At 34.4% G+C, this 23,352-nt stretch overlaps 2 pseudogenes across 1 annotated transcript; one reads left to right on the forward strand and one right to left on the reverse strand.

The window, feature by feature from the left end:
• Positions 1 to 6,247: 6,247 nt before the first annotated feature.
• On the reverse strand, positions 6,248 to 8,827 carry LOC150033813 (uncharacterized; annotated as a pseudogene).
• A 1,423-nt stretch (positions 8,828 to 10,250) lies between these two features.
• LOC120084793 (alcohol dehydrogenase 1-like) lies at positions 10,251 to 12,507 on the forward strand (annotated as a pseudogene). The gene is made up of 9 exons (XR_016532284.1): positions 10,251 to 10,411; positions 10,513 to 10,649; positions 10,762 to 10,808; positions 10,926 to 11,251; positions 11,362 to 11,444; positions 11,536 to 11,611; positions 11,698 to 11,854; positions 11,948 to 12,109; positions 12,200 to 12,507. The product of XR_016532284.1 is annotated as an alcohol dehydrogenase 1-like (transcript).
• The last annotated feature ends 10,845 nt before the right edge of the window (positions 12,508 to 23,352 follow it).

Below are 23,352 nucleotides of genomic sequence, written 5' to 3' on the forward strand. Positions count from 1 at the left end.
GTGAAGGACATACTCCTGAGCTCAACTACGACCAGAGATCGAAAGAACTTTTCACAAAAAATAGAAAAACAAACGTAAATGACAAGGAAGAGTTCACAGAACGGCTGAACAACCTGAAGAACGAGTGGCAAACTAAAACAACATAATGGAAAATCCTATCCTACTGGCAAATGATCACAATAGACCCATCCGAGACTATGCATTACCAAACCTGTATGATTTCTCTCCAGGAATCATGAGACCAGCATTGGATGGGTCAAGGTTCGAGATGAAGCCAGTAATGTTACAAATGATACAAACGGTAGGACAGTTTGGAGGACGGCGTGGTGAAAATTCGCACGCCCATCTACGAAGCTTCATTGAAATTTGTAACACTTTTTTGTTCCTTAATATTTCCCTAGAAGATGTTCGACTCACGTTATTTCCATTTTCACTATGCGATAAAGCAAGAAAATGGGCTTACTCTCTCGAACCAGGAGAGATAACTTCATGGGAGCAAGTTGTGAAAAAGTTTATGAAGAAATATTTCCCTCCTAAAGAGAATGCCAGAAGGAGGAAATTGATCACCAATTTTGATCAAGAAGAAGATGAATCGCTTAGTGACGCATGGGCGAGATTCAAGAGACTAGTACGTGACTGCCCACACAATGGATTGCTGGATTGTCTTCGAATGGAGATTTTCTATCATGGACTCAATTCTGCACCACAGACAGCTGCCAATACGGCAGCAGCAGAAGGTCTGCTGGACAAAACATATGATGAAGCAAAGAACATTCTTGATCGCATCTCGAAAAACAACAGAGATTGGCAAGAAAGCGATCAAAGAGCAAAACCTAGAGAAGGTAATGCAAGTAATGGTGTCATCGCATCATTGCAAAATCAGATGAATGCGCTGATAAATTTATTGCAAGGCATTGCAATAAACAATTCCGGAACTCAAAGTGGGCAGGTCAATGCGATAGAGCAAATAAGCACCAGCTGTGTTGCATGTGAAGAATTGCATTCTGTTGAGGAGTGTCCACGAAATCCGCAATAAATCTACTTTGTCAAAAACAATCCTTTTTCAAACACTTACAACTCAAGGTGGAAAAATCACCCTAATTTTTCTTGGAAAAACAACCAACAACAAGGTAGTTAACCTATGACTCAGAGAGAGGGACCACCAGGATTTTTCCAAAGAACTAATGGACAGCAGCAACAGCAAGCTAATAACTCTCAAACACCACCATCATCATCCTTGGAAAACTTGTTGAAGTAGTACATTGAAAAGAATGAAACAGTCCTTCAAAACCAAGCTACACTCATCCACAATTTGGAAATTCAAATAGGACAAATTGCGGGAGAGCTAAAAAACAGAGCCCAAAGGACATTGCTTAGCTCAACCGAGCTTCCACACATCTAGGGAATACAGGGAAAGAAACTACTAAGTAGTCACCCTAAGAAGTTGAAAGGCGATGGTAGAAGTCAGGAATGAGCCTAGCAAGATCGATTTAAAGGAGCAACCTACAATTGAATCAAAGAAACCATTGTCGCAAACTGAGTCAAAGGAGCTCGAGATTATGAAACCTGAAGATGCGATCACCTCTAAGCCACCAGACCAAGGAACAGTGAAAGTACAGCTACCTCCATTTCCTCAAAGACTGAAAAAGAAACAAATGATGATGGTCAGTATCATCACTTCCTAGAAATATTGAAACAACTACACATCAATATTCCATTTATAGAAGTGATAGAGCAAATGGCGGTGTATGCCAAGTTTTTTAAAGATATTGTTTTGAAGAAGAGAAACAAGGGAAAATTCGCCACGGTGGAATTAACACAAGAATCAAATACTATAATCCCACCAAAGATGTGCGACCCAGGCAGTTTTACAATACCCTACTCAATAGGAGGGATCTACATTGGTCAAGCATTATGTGATCTTGGGGCAAGCATAAACTTAATGCCCCTTTCAATCTTCAAACAATTGAATGTACGACAGCTAACACCCACAACGGTGACTCTCCAACTTGTAGATAGATCCCTGGTACACCCTGAAGGAAAATTAAAGGATGTCTTGGTAACAATAGACAAATTCATTCTACCTACAGACTTCATTATCCTAGATTATGAGGTAGATAAAAATGTTCCAATCATATTGGGACGACCATTCTTGTCTATTGGTAGTGCTCAAATAGATGTGCACAAGGGAGAAATCACAATGAGCATCAATGGAAAGAAGCTCAAGTTTAATATTATCAAGGCAATGAAGTTCCCAGAAGAGGAAGACTTATCAGATTTCGACGATGAACACACTTGCGTTGAAGATTGGGAGTCCGAGGAAGAAAATGAAGAAAGAGATGGCGCAATAGCATCCTTAGAAACCTACCATGCAATAACAAAGACGGTAAAAAATGAAGAAATGTTGAATTTAGATGAAGAAAGAAAAGCACAGAAGCCCTCCCTAGAGCAACCACCTACATTGGAACTAAAAACTCTACCAACCCATTTGAATTACATTTTCCTTGGCCAGAATGAAACCTTACCAGTCATCATATCTTCTGCGTTACCTGAAGAAAAAGAAGTTGTGATGCTTAGTATCCTAAAGAAGTATATCAGACCAATCGGATGGACGCTCGCAGATATCAGGGGTATTAGTCCGACATATTGCATGCATCGAATTTGGCTTGAAGAAAACCATAAAGGCTCGATAGAACCTTAACGCAAACTGAACCCTGCGATGAAAGAGGTTTTCAAAAAGGAAATCATCAAATGGTTAGATGTCGTCATTATATTCCCTATCGTAGATAGCACGTGGGTTAGCCCCGTGCAATGCGTTCCCAAGAAGGGTGGGAGGACAGTAGTCCCTAATGCAAACAACGAGTTGATCCCCATGAGGACTGTCAAAGGTTGGTGGATTTGTCTGGACTACAAGAAACTCAACGCGGTGACAAAAAAGATCATTTCCCTTTACCTTTTATTGATCAAATGCTCAACCGACTAGCAGGCAATGACTATTTCTGATTCCTTGATGAGTACGCAGGCTATAACCAAATTATGATCGCATCAGAGGATCAAGAAAAGACTACGTTCACATGTCCATATGGAATATTCGCCTTTCGTCGCATGTCTTTTGGACTATGCAATGCGCCCAGTACGTTTCAAAGGTGTATGATGGCAATCTTCTCCGAGTACCTTGAAGACGCAGTTGAAATCTTTATGGATGATTTCTCAGTCTATGGGCAAACATATGAAACCTGTTTGAAAAACTTGGGGAGAATACTGAAAAGATGTGAAGATATTAATTTGGTGCTGAACTGGGAAAAGTGCCATTTCATGGTCAAAGAAGGAATTGTGCTTGAGCATAAGGTTTCAAAGAATGGGCTAGAGGTGGATAAAGCAAAAACTGAATTTATAGAAAAACTCCCACCTCCAGCAAATGTGAAAGTTGTGAGGAATTTCTTAGGACATGCGGGGTTTTATAGAAGATTTGTGAAGGACATCTCCAAAATAGCTCGACCGTTGAATGCATTGTTGGAACTTGATAGACCATTTAACTTTGATCCACACTGCCTCAATGCATTCAAAACACTAAAAGATGCCTTGACTACAGCGCCAATTCCGATCACACCCGATTGGGCAAAGCCATTCGAGCTGATGTGCGATGCTAGTGGATATGCGATGGTGGCAGTCTTGGCACAAAAAGTAAAGACAATATTACATCCCATCGCATATGCTAGTAGAACATTGAACTCCACACAGGCGAATTACACCACCACCGAGAAGGAACTTTTAGCGGTAATTTTTGCGATTGAAAAATTTAGACCTTACTTGTTGGGATCAAAATTTATGGTCCACACAGTCCACTTGGCGATATGATATTTAATGACCAAAAAAGATGTGAGGCCTAGACTAATCCGATGGGTTCTCTTACTACAAGAATTTAATATGGAGTTAATACGAAAGAGAATAGAGAACCAAGTCACTGACCATTTATCGAGGTTAGAGAATCCTGAAGTGGATCGCATCCAGTCGGAGGTGAACGCGTTATTTCCTAATGAGTAGTTACTTAAGATTGAAGAACTACCCTGGTATACAGATATTGTCAACTTCTTGGTCTGCAAACAATTTTCTGAAAACTACACATCCCATCAAAAGAAGTGGCTCATTCATGAATGCAAATTTTACTACTGGGACGAGCCAAATCTCTACAAAAGGGGACCAGACCAAATATTGAGACTTTGTGTTCCAGAGACTGCTTTTCAGTGCATACTTTTTCAATGTCATGAATCACCCTATGGAGGGCATTTCGGGGGACAACGGACAGCAGAAAAAGTTTTGCAATGTGGGTATTACTGGCCCACTTTGTTTAAGGACACACGAGAATATTCCATGAAATGCGATAAGTGCCAACACACTGGAAGCATTTCAGAAAAAAATTTAATGCCAATGAACATCATATTGAAGGTGGAACTATTTGACATCTGGGGTATAGATTTCATGGGACCATTTCCATCGTCAAATGGTCATAAATACATTCTATTGGCCGTCGACTATGTTTCCAAATGGATTGAAGCAGTTTCATGCGTGCCATAATAAGTGACGAAGGGACCCATTTTGTGAATTATATTGTTAACAAAATGTTGATCAAATACAATGTCCACCATAAGATCACCACCACGTATCACCCCTAAACAAACGAACAAGCAGAGGTTTCTAACAGAGAATCAAGTCGGTTTTAGAGAAGGTGGTGAATCCATCGCGATTGGGCCATGAAGCTTGACATGCCTTGTAGGCATATAGGACTGCTTATAAGACACCCATAGGCATGTCACCTATACGTTGGTGTTTGGAAAGGCTTATCATCTACCATTGGAACTAGAGTATAAGGCGATGTGGGCAATTAAGAAGCTTGACTTTGATCTTAAGGCTGCAGGGGAAGAGAGAAAACTTCAACTACTAGAGCTGGACGAATGGAGATTACAGGCATATGAGAATTCCAAAATTTACAAAGAACACACGAAGCGATGGCATGATAAGTGTCTTTGTGAAAAAAATCTCCAAGCAGGTCAGAAGGTATTACTGTTCAATTCTAGGCTACGTCTCTTTCCGAGAAAATTGAAATTGCGTTGGTCCGGACCTTTTATAATTAAGGAAGTGTTTCCCACGAAGCGATAGAATTGACAAACGAAGATGAGACCAATGCATTTAAGGTAAATGGACAAAGAGTAAAGATGTACATGGAGGAGATTTCCAATGCGAGAAAACCTCCATTGACTTGGGGAAGCCAGAATAAATAAGAAACACTTAGTCCCTGCGACGATAAGCGACACACATTCATCAGGGACGAAGTATATCCTTTTTTAGTATCCTTTTTTTGTTTTTCTTTCAAGAATCTATCTTAATTTTTGCATGGTTACTACTCTTTATAATTGCCAACTCTTTCTTTCATACTTTTTATTTTCTTCATATTCATCACACTGATCGTAGTAAACAATTGCGATGAAGCAATGCAATAACTTAAAAAACACGACTGGTTCAATCAACCTGTCGCAATCAAAGAATCAACCCACCATAGGAAAGGATGCGATCAAAATGATGTGGACGAAAAAATAAATTTGGGGGTTGTGTTCTTCCTTACCTCATCTTATTTCAATTTTTGCACGTCTCAAATTTCAATTTAATATTGTTGAATTCTACTAACACATCCTCTTTCGTTTGACTCAATCCAATAGTGACTAATTTTGCCACAGGAGAAAACGTTTCAAGAAAATCCAAGCCCTCATATTGAGTATATCCTTCAGTAACAAGTCGAGCTTTATATCTCTCAATAGAGCCATCTGCACGGTGTTTGAATTTATAGACCCACTTGCAACCAATGCTATGTTTAGATGGAAGCAAAAGGACAACCTTCCAAGTATCCTTGTCTTTCATGGCTTGAAGTTCAAGCTTCATTGCTTTCTTCCAATGGTCATAAGGTATGGCTTGGTGATAAAATTGCGGTTCATAATGAGAGGAAATGGCAATGGAAAATGTGCGAAAAATAGGGGAGAGGTGATCATAAGAAAGGGATGAGTGTATGGGATATCGGGTGGAAAAACTGGGAAGAGAAGTTTGAGTTGTGAGGCTGCAGTGATAGTCTTTAAGGTAGGATGGGGGTTTGAGTGGTCTGGATGTCCTCCGAGGTGGAACAAAAGGTTGAGTATTTGGGTTGGATGATGAGGAAGACTGTTGAGATGAAAAATCAGTGAAAAGTGAGGGGATGTGACTAGTAAAGAAACTGAAGAGGTAGATGTAAAAGGTACCGACAAGGAATTGATGGGGAAAGATTGTCAGAAGAAAGAGGTTCGATATGAATGGGAGGTAAGGTAGGTGCAGTGGGAGGGTGGGCTGAAAAGTCGATATCAAGGGCTATAGGAAGGACAATATGCTGAAAAGGGTCTGGTTGCTCGGTCTCCAAGGTCTTTTTATGAAAAGGGAATAGATTCATGGAAAACAACATTTTGGGAAACAAAAAACTTGTTACTAGTGATATTAAAAGTTTATAAGCCTTCATATTTGGTGGATGACCAATAAAAACAGCAGGGACAACCCTTGGAGCAAACTTGGAACAACCGTGAGATAAGGTGGATGCAAAACATAGACACCCAAAAGTTCTGATAATAGAATAGTCAGCCAAAGTACCCTACATCAACTCATAAGGTGTTTTCCAACCAAGAATAGGTAAAGGTGTCCTATTAGTAAGATATGCTACAGTCAAGACATATTCATTCAAAAATTTGAGAGGAACTCTAGATTGAAAGAAAAATGCTCTGGAAACATTTATCAAATGCTGATGCTTACGTTCAACTATTGAATTTTTTTCTGGTCTACCCACACAAGAATATTGATGTAAACCCCCTCTTTGTAATAAAAACTCAACAAAAAAAATGCTTAGAAACATTATCAGAACGAAACACTTTGATTTTCTTGTCATAATGAATCTCAACATAAGAAAAAAATTGAGTATAAACATTAGACTTGGATTTTAACATGAAGACCCAAGTGAATCGACTATGATCGTCTACTATAGTAAGGAAAAACTTATGTCCAACATGATTAGGTGTAGAAAACAGACTCTAAATATCAGCATGAATCAAATAAAAAACAGCAGATGATCTATTATTATTTGATTCAAAAGACAGTTTCTTTTGTTTTACTAAAGGACAAATGTCACAGGGATGTGTGCTATTTAGAGAAATAAAATCAAGATGTAAAATATGTTTCAAAGCAGATAAGCGAGATAGGGATGGATGTCCAAGCCTGGCATGCCATAAGGAAGAATTAGTGGAAGAAGCAGCATTAACAACATGAGAAGATACTGTATTGATGTGAGGTTGCTCAACAATATACGGACCATCACGCAACCTACCCTTGCCAATCGTCTTCAAAGTGGACTTTGCCTGAATATCACAAGAATCAGTGGAGAAGTGGACAGATACATTACCATCAGATGTTAAAGCACTGATAGAAAGTAAGTTGTACTGAAATTCAAGAACATAGAGAACATGGTGAAGATGAAGTGACCTAAAAAGAGTGACATTGCCAAGAAAAGATACTAAAATTCTTGTGTTATTAGGCAGAACAACAATAGTACTAGTCGGTTGTAGCTCATGAAATAAATGCTTTTGGAAACATATATGTGTAGAAGCCCCAAAATCAATGATCCATTCATGATTAGAGATAATTTGAAAATAAATACCTGCTACATGTGTGACTGAATCAATATCGGATTTTGCCATATTAAGCTTGGACTGCAACATAGTGAGGAGTTGTTGAAGAGTGTCATTGGTAATCATATGTTCAGATGGAGCAGTAGATGATGAAGAAGCAGAATCAACAGGATTAGCAGAAGAATTGGATGAAGAATTTTGCTTATGAACTTTATTAGACTGTCCTTTATATTTATAACTCGGTGGATACCCATGAAGATTGTAGCATTTATCAGTAGTGTGACCAGTGATGTTGCAATATGTACAAACAGGACGACCTTTATTCTGCTTTGAAGAGGGCTAATGATTACTCTGTAGCAAGGGTTATCATTTTTCTACACAGCCAATGTAACAACAGAAGAAGAAGGATTAGCAAGAGAATGATGTTGCTCTTGTTGAACAACAAAGGAAAAGGCCTTATTAATAGGTGGAAGCGGGTCCATAAGAAGAATTTGAGAACGAGTGTGGTTGAAACTGTCATTGAACCCCATCAGAAAGCAGAGGAGATACTCGAATTGAAGAAAATATTCCATGGATTTGATGTCGCCGCAAGTACACTTCCCACAAGTACAACCAGGGCGATAGGAAATGTATTCATCCCAGAAACTCTTCATTTTTGTAAAATATATCGTGACAGAATCTTGATCTTACTTGAGGTTGGATAACTCACATTTGAGATGAAAAATACGAGGTCCATTGCGTTTTTGGAAACGATCTTGAAGATCAAGCCATATTGCTCGAGCCGACTCGGTGAAAAGAATACTTGAAGAAATACTCTTAGAAACAGAGTTGAGAATCTAGGCAACAACAACATTATTGTTGCGAATCCACAAAGAGAGAAGGTCACCTATGGTTCGAGGAAGAGAACCATCAATGAAACCAAGTTTGTTTCTGATGGAAAGGGCGAGAACCATTGATCTGCTCTAAGAAACATAGTTATTGTCGGTGAGAAGTTCTAAAACAAGAACAAGATTGGAAGTGTCACTGTGATGAAGAGCGTATTGATCTTGATGAGAAAGATGAAGCCCAGTAGCCAGAAAGTCGGTTGAAGAAGATGGATCGATCAGAGGAGAAAGAGGCAAATCGGGAAGGGGCATGTTGACTTCGTGCGGGAAGGGGAAGGGGGAAAAATTAGGGATTGAAAGGTTTTTCTCTCTCTGATACCATATTAAAATGGAAAAGAGAAAATTTAAATATAATCTTTCTTTTTTATTATCACAGTGGGCAGAAATACATTATATATACATCCAATGAGAAAAGAGGAAAGCAATAACCAATAAGAAAATACTAACAGAAATAACAAAAATCTGTTACAACTAATATTCATCTTTCTTAAGTAAAAGTTGTATTCTTATATGGTCAAATTCTAATGATAAAAATAAGTTTTCAAAAATTATTTTTAGTTTTCCAAACTTGTCTTGATTTTTAAAAACTACTAGAAGAAAATAGATAATAAAAATAAGAAATTTAAAAGTGGAAATGATATTTATAGTCTTAATTTTCAAAAACTAAAAATTAAAAACCAAATTATTGTCAAATAGAGCTAAAATAATGGTTGTTATGGGTGAAAAATATGGCTTATTATTTGGTCTTACAAGGATGAGCCAATGGTTCATTTTGAGAGAAGCAAGTTATTTGGCTAAGAAGGTCGACCAAGAGACAATCATAAGAGCCAAATAGATCAACTAACTTCATAAGATAGAACAAGAACTATGAAGCCTAACCCTTATGGTTGACATGGAAATTAAGAATACCATAGAGATAAACTTTGTAGACTTCATGAGATTTGACCCCTTAGAAGAAATAATGTCTAAAGTATGAAGGTCTAAGGTTGGATAATCTAACAAGAGAATATGTTTATTTGGCTAAGTATGGAAGTTGATTTATGAGGAAGAGCCGACCATGAAGACAAAACTATACTTAAGTGTTTAACTTCTACTTGTGCTTAGGTTTGTTGGTGAAATAATTCCAACAAATCATAACGGTTAAAAACAATCTAATTAATTATTCAATAGATTAATTAGTAGATGAACGTTAAAAAACCATATTTTTATATAATTAGGTACACGACATTTGAGCTACATTGAAAATATTCTAAATTTTCCATTTCTCTCAACTCTCTAGATCATTATAGACTTGATCGTTAGAGTATTGCTGACTGAACACCACATCGATGCAAGGTTTTTCCTATTATGCAGGATGGTTATTCAATTCCTCTCAAATATTAAAAATGGTGAACTATGGGAGTGTTGTAGTATAAAAAATCTCCTAAATTATGAAATAGTATTATGGTAATCGCAAAGCAATAGAATTGTAAGTAGAAACATTTTAATTGGGTAATTAAAAAAGAATAGTGGCGTGGCGAGCAAGTTGGTTTCGGTTATGGATTTGGATTGGTTCAGAGTTCTTTTCTTTTGCAAAACGCCACGTGTCACAATAAAGAACCCAAGGCGCACCTAGAAAACCAGTCAATAGTATAACCGGAAATGGTATTACACGCCGAAAACTACGCTTAGTTCATTTCATTAGTTTCATATATAATTTTAACTATAAATACTCTCACTCATTGCTCATTCCTCAGCCCAAATCAAATTCTTTCTTTCTTTCTTTCTCTTCAAATCCCTTCCCACCATAACCACCAACCATGTCAAGCACTGCCGGTCAAGTCATCAAATGCAAAGGTGAAAACAATAACACTTTTGAGGTTTCTTGTTTTCCCAAATGAGGAAAGATTTGTGATGGCCTTTCGTTTTCATTTCGTTTGATCTTTGTTTTGTTGTAGCTGCCGTGGCTTGGGAGGCCGGAAAGCCACTGGTGATTGAAGAAGTCGAAGTAGCACCGCCGCAAGCCAATGAAGTCCGAGTGAAGATCCTTTTCACAGCTCTCTGTCACACCGATGTTTATTTCTGGGAAGCCAAGGTATGTTTTCAAATTCAAATCAATAATCAACAAATCCCGTTTTCTTTTTTTCTTTTTTTCTTTTTTTTTTCAAATGGGGTTTTAGGGTTTTTGTATTTTTGATCTTTTGTAGGGACAAACCCCATTGTTTCCTCGCATTTTTGGGCATGAAGCTGGAGGGTAAGTACTGGGTCAACCTTTTTTCTTTTCTTTTCTTTTTTTTTTTTTTTTTTTTTTTTTTTTTTTTGTAAATGGGGATATTGATTTTGGGGTTTTGGGTTTGTTTTGTTGTAATAGAATTGTTGAGAGTGTTGGAGAAGGAGTGAAAGATCTTCAACCAGGAGATCATGTTCTTCCTGTTTTCACTGGTGAATGTGGGGATTGTCGTCATTGCCAATCTGAAGAAAGCAATATGTGCGATCTTCTTCGAATTAATACTGATCGTGGAGTTATGATCAATGACGGAAAGACTAGATTCTCCAGAAATGGACAACCCATTCATCATTTTGTCGGAACCTCCACCTTTAGTGAATACACTGTTGTTCATGTTGGCTGTTTGGCTAAGATCAATCCTGCTGCTCCTCTTGACAAAGTCTGTGTTCTTAGCTGCGGCATTTCCACAGGTTTTCCTCATTTCTCTTTATTATATATAACGCTTATAAATTTATAACCTTCCCTTTGTTTGATTATGTTGTATAATGTAATCAATTTGGTTCTTGATTCTGGAATCAAGGTCTTGGTGCCACTTTGAATGTTGCAAAGCCCAAAAAAGGTCAATCTGTTGCAATCTTTGGTCTTGGAGCTGTTGGACTTGCAGTAAGTTTTTAGTTTATCAATCATAAGTCTAATTTAGATTTTGATCTTTTCTGAATCTGTTGTTGAGCTGTTCTCTGTTTTTTAATCTAAGGCTGCTGAAGGAGCCAGAATTGCTGGGGCATCTAGGATCATTGGTGTTGATTTGAACCCAGCTCGATTTGAAGAAGGTACAATCAAATTAACATAATGAGTAATGAGAATTTTCTTGGTTTGGATGGATTATTTATTAATGTGGCAACAATTTTCTGAACAGCAAAGAAATTTGGTTGCAATGAATTTGTGAATCCAAAGGATCACAACAAGCCAGTTCAAGAGGTGATTGCTGAGATGACGAATGGAGGAGTTGACCGGAGTGTCGAATGCACGGAAGCATCCAAGCAATGATTTCAGCATTCGAATGCGTTCACGATGTAAATAAGTCATTCCAAACGGACCCTACACTCATGTTCTGAATTCCCCATTTCCCATTTTAACTTTTGATTTGCTTTGTTATGAAAAAACAGGGGTGGGGTGTAGCTGTACTTGTGGGAGTCCCAAACAAAGACGATGCATTCAAAACTCATCCTATGAATCTCCTTAACGAAAGAACTCTAAAGGGAACCTTCTTCGGCAACTACAAACCACGAACCGACATTCCCGGGGTCGTCGAGAAGTATTTGAAGAAGGTAAGGAAGGTGTTTAAAAGAATTTGGAATCCCCATTAAAGGTTAATTTGAGAATTGAGGTGTTTTTTGTTGTTGTTGTTGTTGTTGAAGGAGCTGGAATTGGAGAAGTTCATTACACATACAGTGCCGTTCTCTGAGATCAATAAGGCGTTTGATTACATGCTGAAAGGGGAGTCGATTCGATGCATTATTAGGATGGAAAACTAAGTTGATGTTTTTGTGGGGTGAGATGAAAATAAGGGAATAAAAGATCATGTGATCATCGGAAGAAATTGGAGAGGTCTTTGATAAAAGTCTATCAATGTCTATCATGGATAAGTCTAAAATTTTGCTATATTTTGTTAATATTTTGATTTATTTTAACCTTTTCAATTTGATCGGTTGATTTTTCAATTAAATCTTAGTCAAAATAATAACGTAGTTATTTACTTATTTGTACTAAATATATATTTTATACTCATTTATTTAACAAATTTTTTAAATAATGTTATTTTAATATATATTAATAAAAATAGGTTAGGATTGAAAATATTGACAAAAATAGGCGGTTGAGTTTGTTTAACTAATTAAAACAAGTGGTTAGTGCATGGTAAGTAGGGTGAAGGAAATGTGTCAACATGTCATGCGGTTTCTTCCATTAGTTTGGACTGTGAGATTCTTATGTTGCGTCTGTTCGTTACGACGGCTTCCCTCGGAGGGTTGTAACATAGGTGAGTCTACACTTATAGAATTATAAATGACTATCGGAATATGAGTTATTTTAGTATTTAGTCAAGAATGTTTTGATGTAGTATCGTTTTAGATAAATTCATTAGGGATAATCATGTGAATTAAAAATCAAATTTGAACACATAGGCAATTTGCAGTTTGTCTTAACTGAGGACTGTCCTCCCATTCTTAACTTTAAATGTTCGGGATGTATATGACAGATGGGTCAAGGTTAATGATATAGCTCATGCTTATATTTTCGCCAGCTAAGTAAACGGTGCTGAAGTTGGTTTTATTCTAAAATATTTTCTGAAGAGTTTTTTGCAATTTGAATGCAGAATAAAATTTGACTACTAGTTACAGGCTTACTAGAAAATGTTAGCCTGGTTACCTTCCTCTCATGAAATGTTAATTTTAAAAAATTATGTTTGTTCTAGCTATCTCTGTTGAGAATCAAATTGTTAAAAGTCATTTGTAGATATTTAGATATCTAAATGGTTAGATCAAAGTATAGAAATTTTATGTTTCTAAATCTGACCATTAACAAAGATAGTTATTGAGATAGGTCAGATGCATCTTGCTCAAAGAGTTAAGAGTACCTCAATGTAGTGGGAGGAAAAAAAAGTGTGCTTCCTAGCCGAGGAAAGTGTGCTTCCTAGCCATTATTGAGATTAAGATGCAATCCCCTTATAGTTTTATCTAAAGCCTATTGTATATTAAAATGTTTACAATAATTCTCTTGTGTTTGAGAATTATCTAGTAGAACTAGGAATACCAGATAACCTAGGGCAAATAGGAGAAATATCGGGTATAGAGATACCGAATGGTAAAAAATGGGTATAGGATGTCCTGGTTTATTGTATTTCTCTATAAAACTTAGGAACTCAATCTTATATATCAGATGTATAAGTTACCAATCAGGTTCGAGTAAATAGTCAAAATGTCTATAGTACATGGATAAGATTGGGTATCTTATTCTGGTAATGCGGTCTACTCTGTAGTTGTTAAAAGGAGTTGTAAAGTGCTACAAACGAAGTGATCCTAATTCGTTCATGTTGGACATGAGGAGTGGGGGAATCCTTGCGCAAAAGAGTTTGTACAAGATTGGACCACGAAATGAGTCACTTTTACTTTATAACGTTGTTTACTGTTTATGATTGACTATTTCAAAGCGATGATCTAGGTAATTTGACCTTAATCTTGAGCTAATTATGAACTCTTGTTTATCTGATATTGCCCTTAGATTTGCATAGGTGAGGGTTGGCTCAACAGCGCCGGCTCAATATGATTGCCATTTTAGGGGTAAGACCGGATAGATAGTTGGGGACATAAGATGCAAGAGGAATTCACTCCTACCCGCTTTAGGGATAGTAGATAGGTTGTTCCTTAAGTGCTGATTTTGGGGTTGAACAAGAGATCTTGCCCTTTCATTTGGTGATTTGGATCACAAAAAAATTGTTCATTAGGGGATCAGTGGGGCCTTAAGGAACAAGAGGTAATTTCGGGGACGAAACAGAGATTTGAACTAGCCGTTATTACGAACAACCTATAAATGTTTAACTTACTCAGTGAGGGCGGTCTAATGAGTTTAGCCGATTAATCTCGGATCGTTGGAGCCCATGATTTGTAGGTCCATGAGATTCCCTTACTAGCTCGGAAATGGATTAGCTCTAGAATAGCGTGATAAGTTAATTTGAAACGTTCAAATTAGAAACAAATGGAATTGGAGAAAATATATTTAAATACGATTTAAATACATGAAGATGAATTTGTGTAAAAAATTAATTTAATATTGGATATTAAATTAACTAGAATTATTTAATAAATAATTATTTATTAATTTTTATTAGAAAATTAATTTATGCAATTAATTTGTAAAATTAATAAATTTTGTTTTTAGAAATAAAATATGATTTTAAAATCAAAATAAAATTTGGAAATTGAAAAATCACACAAACTTGAAAAATGGGTTTTTCAAGTCATGTTCAAAGTTGCTCACAAGGAATCCACCTCCTCCTTTAGTTTACTCTAAACATGAGCTGCATCCCATGCAACACATCTTTTTGCATGATAGTCTGCAATACATTCAAGAGATTGGAGTGAAGAAAAATGATGATGAATCGATTGAAGTTTTTCTGAATAATTCAGATGAAAAAGGTGTTCTTCAATGGGTTGGTTTAGTGAGCTTTCTCCATATTCCCTTTGATTCCCGTTTATTTTGAGTCCCACAACTCAATCTAGATCACCAAGAGGATAGTAAGAAAGATCTTGTGGTGGTCTACACAAGGATTTGGTGGAGGATTTAGCAGCTGGAAATAGAGATTTCGTTGGTTCGGCCAAAATATGTTTTTGAAACCCATTATACTATATTTTTAGCATATTTCTTTTCAACCAAAATTAATGAATTAGAATGCTTATGGATCCTGATTTCTTCCGCGGGTGTGCTTATAAGACATTTTTTTAGTACATAAGAGTGGAGTATTCGAACAACATACTTCTTGGTTAATAAAATATAGGGGCAATTGCAACTTTCATTAAAAAAAAAATTGAAAGTTAGACGCGTGTCCTTAAGTTTTGCTTTTTTGCAAACATGTCAAAAAAACTTCTGCCTGAAAATTTGATTGCTATCTGACTTCTATATGATTGTTATGTGAGTACTATGTGATTTCTATATGATTGTCACACCTGCAATTACAAAAAAGTTGAAGTCATGGCCTTGGTTTCTTAAAATGTATTTGTCATATAATGCAATTTCCCTAAAATATAACAATTTGACATGAGAAAATAAAAATAAGGAAACACAATAAAGAACTACGATCTAATTTGAAGGGTTTTTTTTTTTGAAAGGGTATTGAAGACGATGAAAATAGTAGATTTCATGTCGATCAATTATTTTCCAAAATTGTTTGAAAAACAAGTCACTAAACATCTTAGTTGTTTTTCCATTCATTATTTTCCCAATCATAAAAACTAAAAACAATTTGAGGCTTTAATATTTACTTTGCTTAGTAGGACGAGGCAATTTTTTTCTTATATGATCAGGAACTTGAAATATAATTAAATTTGGGAATTATAAGCTCGAAAAAAATTAAATAGTCAGTAACATCTACGCTTCCATTAAATTTTTGGTAATAAGGGAATTATAATGAGTGGCGAAAAAAAAAAAGAAAAAAAGGAAAAAAAATGGCTATTTATAAATCGAAAGTGGTAAAAATTTTTAGAACTTGTTTTCAAATATTTATTATTCTAATTTTATCTTCATCCATCACTCGTGTATCATTAATATATTTGATTTGCACCTTTTTCTTAAGCAAAATGACAAGTGATAAACTAGGTTGTAAACAAATTGTCCCTGATTAATAAGAAGGAAATTGTAGTACATAGCAATGTTTGAGGTTTGTTTTGGATATTTAGCAAATTCTGGAATCAATCAGAATTTTAGTGAAACATGTGCCCTGCACATGCCCCATTTTATCTGTATTCCCAATTTACCCTGGGTTGATTCTAATAATTAACTAATATACATTTATATATACAGTGTAATTGTAAAACGAAACTATGAGATTTAACTAATCTATCTATACACATATAGTGTAAGGGTAATATGAAGATATGAGGTTTTAACCATCATTTTTTGTCATTCTTGATTTTAGCAGAATATTTAATCTTCCTAAATTTTCACCACCAATATCAGTATGTTTTGATAATTATATCGGTGTGTTTTAGTAATTAACTAATATACATTCACACATACAATATAATAGATATGAAGGTATGAGGTTAAAATAATCTACATTTATATACAATGTAATTGTAATATGAAGTTATGAGGTTTTAATTTAACCATCATTTTCTTGATTTTTAATTCTAACATAATATTTTCATGATTTTCTCCACTAATTTTGTTCAAATCTATCGTTCGTTATTAGATTCGGTTTTATCTTACTATTTTTTTATTTGTTTATTTATTTCATTATTAGATTCAGATTTGATTTATTTTGGTCTAATTCTTTTTTTTTTTTATATACATTTTGGAGATTTATATTCTTATCACGCACTACAAGAATTTTTACCTATTTTGACTTTTTTTCCCTACGCATCAATTTTCATCTACATAGACTGGTTTCTCTCGACGTAATTTTAATTCGTCGGCCAAAATGAAGCAAGACCTACATTTTTTTTTTTACTTATTTATGCCGACGTAACTAGACACTTATCTCGACACACAACGCGTCGGTCAAAGTTTAAAAAAAAATATTTTCCTTTTCCCTCCATTTTCCTTTCCCCCCATTTTTTGCTTCCCATTTTTTCCTAATTCCCACTATTTCCCCCCATTTCCTTTCTCACTCCACTTTTTCACCATTTTCCTCCCACTCCTCCTCTTCCCCCACGTTTTTTTCTTCCACCTCCCCCCATTCACTTTTTTCTTTGCAAGCTTTGGAGGTCCGGTGGCTGCTCTTCCGATGCTGGCAGCCGCACACTCCTCCAATGTTGGTGCCGCACACTACTCCAACTCCGACAGTTGCACGTTGGAAGTTTACCTATTGTGTTAACACAATTCTTTTTTTTTTTTTTTTTTTGTTGATTAACATTGATTTTTCTTGAAAAAAACAAGTTAAATGGTGGGTATTAGAGTGTCATTTACTAAAACAAAGATCTAATTGAAACTTCTAAATGTTACATTAGCTCATTTTCAACAACTTTTTTCTCCTCTTTTTCAAATGATTATAATGAATGCATTAGAAAAGAAATGAAAAAAAGAACACATATTTTACATTACATTAGTGAGTTTTAACTCAAAGTTGTAACTTGTAGTTGAATATATTCTTTTTTCTCTATCTTACTTGTATTTGTAGCATCAATTTTAAACACTTATCTTGTAATTATTGTCTTTCTACAAATAGTTGAAAAAATAGGGTGAAAAGATTTGAACTACATGGATAGTGATTAGAATTTTGACATTCCATTATTATGTGATTTATATTGATGGAAAAAATAGAAAGTAAGATTTATAAAGTTAGAGAGAGAAACTCAATTACTTATTTAACTAAATGTAAAAGGGTATGTTTTGAAACTTAATTTGTTTACAGATTGTGGCTAGAGGGACTCCACGAGCATTTGCGAGTTCAAAAAGCTTGTAAAAAAATATAGTATATGAAAAACATGTAAAAAACTATTCTTGTGGAGATAGAGTTATAAGATGAATTTCAAGTGTTATCAAGTTTCTTTGGGTAATATGTTTGTTATTCATACTTTTTAGGAACTTTTTAGGTTGCTTTAAGAGTCAAAGTGTCATTTGACTATTTTTTAAGAGTTTTTTAGTTTCTCTTTGAAAGTGGAAGTGCCTCTTAGATACTATTTAAGAGCTTTTAAGTTAGTTTTGAGAGTCAAAGTGACTTAAAGGAACTTTTGAAGTTTTTTTTTTAGAGTCAAAGTGTCACTTAGACAAATTTTAAGAGCTTTTTAGTTTGAGTTGGAGAGTGAAAGTGACACTTGGGAACTTTTTAGTTAGTGTTTGAGAATCAAAGTGGAACTTAGCCATTTTTAGACTATTTTAAGATTGAAAGTGCTTTTTAGAAATTCCTTAGAAGTTTTTTTAGTTGGTTTTGAGAGTTAAAGTGACTTTTAGAAACGTTTTAGGTTTTTTTTAGAGTCAAAGTTTCACTTCGGTAATATAGCGGATTTAGGAACTTGTTACATTGTTATGTGACTATCCTACAGCTATGGTAGCTAATATAGATACTTTTATTTCAAAATTCTCTACGTTTTAGATGTGTTTAAGACAAGTTTGTATTCTGTAGAAATCTTTTTGTTTCCTTTTGCTACTTTGTAGGTTTTAAGAGAAAAATTCTTTTAGCTTATTTAGGAGGGAGGGGTTCACAATGTGGAAAGGGGTCCTGAGACTTTTTAGGAACTTTCTTTGTTTATTTATAGCTTTCGAGAGATGGACTATATATTTTTAGGCCTATTTAATTACTTATTTAGTGTCAAAAGTTGTATAAGTAGATTTATGACATATTCGTAGCATAATAAAATGATTGTTTGTAGTGTTTACGACGCGTTTGTAGCATAGTTTAGGCTTTAGGACATTTTGAATGATGGTTTTAGTCTTGAAAGAAATTTAGGTGGATTTAGGAGAGAGTGGGTTCACAACGTGGGAAGGGGTTCCAACACTTTTTAGGAACTTTATTTTGGTTCATTTATAGATTTTGAGAGATGTGTTATATATTTTTAGGACTATTGAATTGCTTGTTTAGTCTCAAAAGTTGTATAAGTAGATTTACGACATGTTCATAGCATAATAAAATGGTTGTTTGTAGTGTTTACGAAATGTTTGTAGCATAGTTTAGGCTTCTAAGACATTTTGAATGATGATTTTAGACTTGAAAGAAATTTAGGTGGATTTAGGAGAGAGGGGTTCATAACATAGGGAGGGGTTTCAACACTTTTTAGGAACTTTCTTTTGGCTTTTTTATAGCTTTTGAAAGATGAGCTATATATTTTTAGGACTATTTAATTACTTATTTAGTCTCAAAAGTTGTATATTACTTTTGAGAGGTGGGCTATATATTTTTAGGAATTAGGATACGTTCGTAGCTTGAGGGAGGGGGGGAGGATGTATATATTGTAATTGTGTTTTAGATTATTTTAAAGCTTGATTGTGCACTTTAAAGTAACTTTGTTCATGGCTTATTTGTAGGACCCGAGAGTTGAGTTATATGCTTTTAGGACTATCGAATGTTGAGTTTAGCCTTGAAAGAAATTTAGGTGGATTTAAGGGAGAAAGATTCACTTCGACGCTTTCTATGCAATTGTTGCTACTTTATAGGTTTAAGTGGCATTTAGGTGGAACTAGGACACACTCATAACTTGGGAAGGGGGATGTATATGTTGTAATTGTGTTTTAGATTATATTGAAGCCTAATTGTGCACTTTAAAGGAACTTTGTTCTTGGCTTATTTGTAGGGATCTGATAGTTGTGGAGGTTTAAAGGGCGTTTATGTATTTGTTTAAGTGGATTTACGATATGCTTGTAGCGTGGAGGAGAGGTTCATGTCTTAATTATAACCATTTTAATAACTTTTTAGATACTAAAATGGTTGTTTGTGATGTCTATATTTTAATTATGAACATTCACGACATGTTTGTGGCTTGAGAGGGGGATCATTTCTCATAACCATTTTAAACATTTTGTTCAAGTCTTTGTGTGATTATTAAGATATTTTTGTGCATTTTTCATTTTTGTTTTAAGAAATCTTTCATAATATTTGTTTTTCCTATTTCAGGTCATTCGTGTAAATTCTTATTATTTTTTAGAGATTACGAGAAGATTTTGAGATGATTACTTAATTTGATTTAGTAACTCACTTATTTGGGTTTAGAATATTTTAGCGAAGATTAAACTTTTTTTGTGTAGAGAATATGTAAGAAACTAGAAATGTTCAAATTTAATTGCATACACATTTTTTTTTTTGTATAATTTTATAGCTCGTGTATTGAATATTAGTCTTATTTTTAAATATATAAGCTTACTTTTGTTATATTTGTCTCCAATTGATATTTTGTAGATTAATTTTTGTTTGTGCATAATTAGGTATTCAAGGAAATAAAAATTTAGTAATTTGGAAATAACAACTTATGCCGATGCAAATAAACGTTAGCAGAAATCTGTTTATTGAACTGAAAATTTTTATTGTTTAAAAATATGTTTTTGCTGACGCAAATTGTATTTTGTTGGGAAAACACATATGCCGACAGAAACTGTTACCAAAAATGGTATTTATATCGACGAAAATCTTGACACGGATACGACGACGACTTATCTAATTTTCTTTTCTTTTCTTTTTTATTTCATACATATTTTTAATTTGTATTATATAGTTAGTATATACTTTTTAAAATGCAATCTAATAATATGACAGTATTATATATCTCAAATTATTGGGTTTTGTTTCCCTACAAATTTGATATAATTGAGAAAATAATTTATTTAAATTTATTTGACAAGACATTTGAAATTTTTAGATTTAAGTTGACAAAAGATTTTAAAATTTGTAAATTTTGAATTTGAGAGAGAAAAAAAGATAGATTTAACTCTATTTAAGATTATATAAATAAGTGAATTAAGAAAATATTGTTTTTACTCAAAACCCCTATTGTTCCTATCTTTATCTCTCTCCTTCAATTTCTCTTTTTCTAGGGGCGTTCGATGCATTATAAAAGCAGTCAGTTGAGTTGGTAATTATTATCTAGAGAGTTACATTGTCTGTGTTTGACATGTAGAGTTGATTTGAGTTAGTAATTATTATCTGTATTTGGATGCTGAGTTGAGTTGAGATATTTGGTGTTGTTTTTGTAAATGAAATTATTATTATTATTATTATTATTTTTTGCTATTGTTGATTTTAATTTTCAACTATACACATATTTTTCTACTTTTCTAAGATAAAAACAAAAAAAAACTTCCAATTCTTTTCTATTCTCAAAACATAACAAATTCTCTAGAAAGTCTTCATATACAAAACATAAAATTTTGAATTCAAATTTTTAAACACTTGAATAGAAGTGATTATTCCATTCGAAAACCTAACTTATTCATTAATTACCTTAAAAATTAAAAAGAACTTAAGGGATTAGTGCCAACAAATGAAACTATTGACCTTGTTTTAAATAGAAGGGATGACACTTAAATGTTTATCTTAAAAAAAAAACCAAAATCTTTAATCATAAAACCAAATATTAGATAGTCTTTTTTTTTACCAATTTGTAGAATGTGGATTTACCTTTTGCTAAAACCAGTGAAATGATTTTAAAAATATTGATGTCAATTTTTTCTACTACTATGTTTGCATCAGTGTACAAACCATCCACTATTTCAAAAAGAAAAAAAAATTGAGCCATAATTTTAAATTTCACTATTTCATTAGAATTATGTAATATTTGAAAACATCAAGAGATAGGTTGTTAAAAACATATCGTTGAACTTTTGTTTAGTGAAACAATAATAGGATGTTGTATGTAATATTTTTTAGATCTAAGAAAAAAATGAAATAGAAGAAGAATAATTAGATCTAAAAGAACAACCATAGGAAGAAAAAAAAAGAGAAATGAAGAGTTGAGAAAGAAAAGGGAAAATAAAACCCATACGAACTAGATAGAGAAAGAAGAGAGAAAATAAGAAAGACGAATCAAATAGTGAAAGAAGAGAGAAGATGAGAGAAGGGGAGTAAATGTGAAGAGAGCATGAGAGAGAGAAACGACAAAGTAATTGAGAGAGTTGGGAGAATAATGAAAACGTGTGAGAAAACGGGTGAGAGTGGGAGTGATAAAATGGTGGGTAATTAAAGCCATCATTTTATTTTTATCAGTGGTTTTCGAAGATGGGGACACAAAGGTGGTAGGTAAAATATGTTTCCGAAGTTGCTTGTCCAAAGGTAGTCGTTGGAGTGCTAGAGTTATCGTCGGAGGTGATTGATGGAGCTCGGAGTTCTTCGTCGAAGTTGGTCGTGTGAATGTGGAAGTAAGAGTTTTTTTATACCAAGGTGATTTTCAGAATTGGTTGTCAGAGTATCGTCAGAGGTGGTTACCGGAGCTCGGAGTTGGTCATTGGAGTTGGCCACCCAAAGGTGATCATCGGAGTATGTCGTCGGAGTGTGGTAGCGGTAATATCCAACGAAGATCGATGAGTGGAACTATTATAAAGAGAGAATTGGGGAGAGTTGGTAAAATAACCGACACAACCCACCAACATTTAAAGTTGGTTGTTAAATATTTAATTGGTAAAAAATACCAACTCAACCCAACTCTCCTTGATTGTCAAACAACCCCTTGTATAAAATAGAATTAAAAAAAGATTAGATTTCGTTTCACGCAAAACCCTCACTCACAACCTCATCTCTCTCTATCTCTCTCCCTTAATTTCTCTTTACGCAAAACATAACTGAACCCACGTCGACCGTTACTAAACGTGGACCATGGCTCTTGATCCACCTTGCTTCCACCGTCGTCCACGTCCACTGCTTGACCGACGCCACTGTACATCACCAATGTTTTATGGGTTTTTGTTGGAGATAGAAAATTCAAGGTGTATCAATATATTTTTGGTAATTTTATAATTTGGATTTTCTTTTCAACAATCTATTTTTTTTTCTTTTATTTTTTTAATTTAGAAAAACTATTTTATATGACAAAATCGATGAAAATATTTACAAATAATAACAAAATATCACAGTCTAAAGACTACTATCTGTGACTATGTAAACATAGATAATAGTCTATTTCGATCTATCACAAAAAAGCCGTGAAATTATGATATTTGTAAATATTTTGGTTCATTTTCCGATATTTGAAAACAACTCTTTTATTTATTATAACTCACTCCTATGTTTGGGGCTTCAATTATGATAGTTTGTGTTTCTAACTATTACAACCTACAATATAACTATGTATTACTATTTCAAATTCCTCCTTTTTACAGTGTTTACTATTTCCTATTCATCATTTCTTCCTCTCTTTATTACAATGTTTACTATTTT

The sequence above is a fragment of the Benincasa hispida genome, chromosome 9 (assembly GCF_027475165.1).
Source record: "Benincasa hispida cultivar pf3 chromosome 9, pf3_genome.v1.1, whole genome shotgun sequence".
Taxonomy (NCBI): Eukaryota; Viridiplantae; Streptophyta; class Magnoliopsida; order Cucurbitales; family Cucurbitaceae; genus Benincasa; species Benincasa hispida.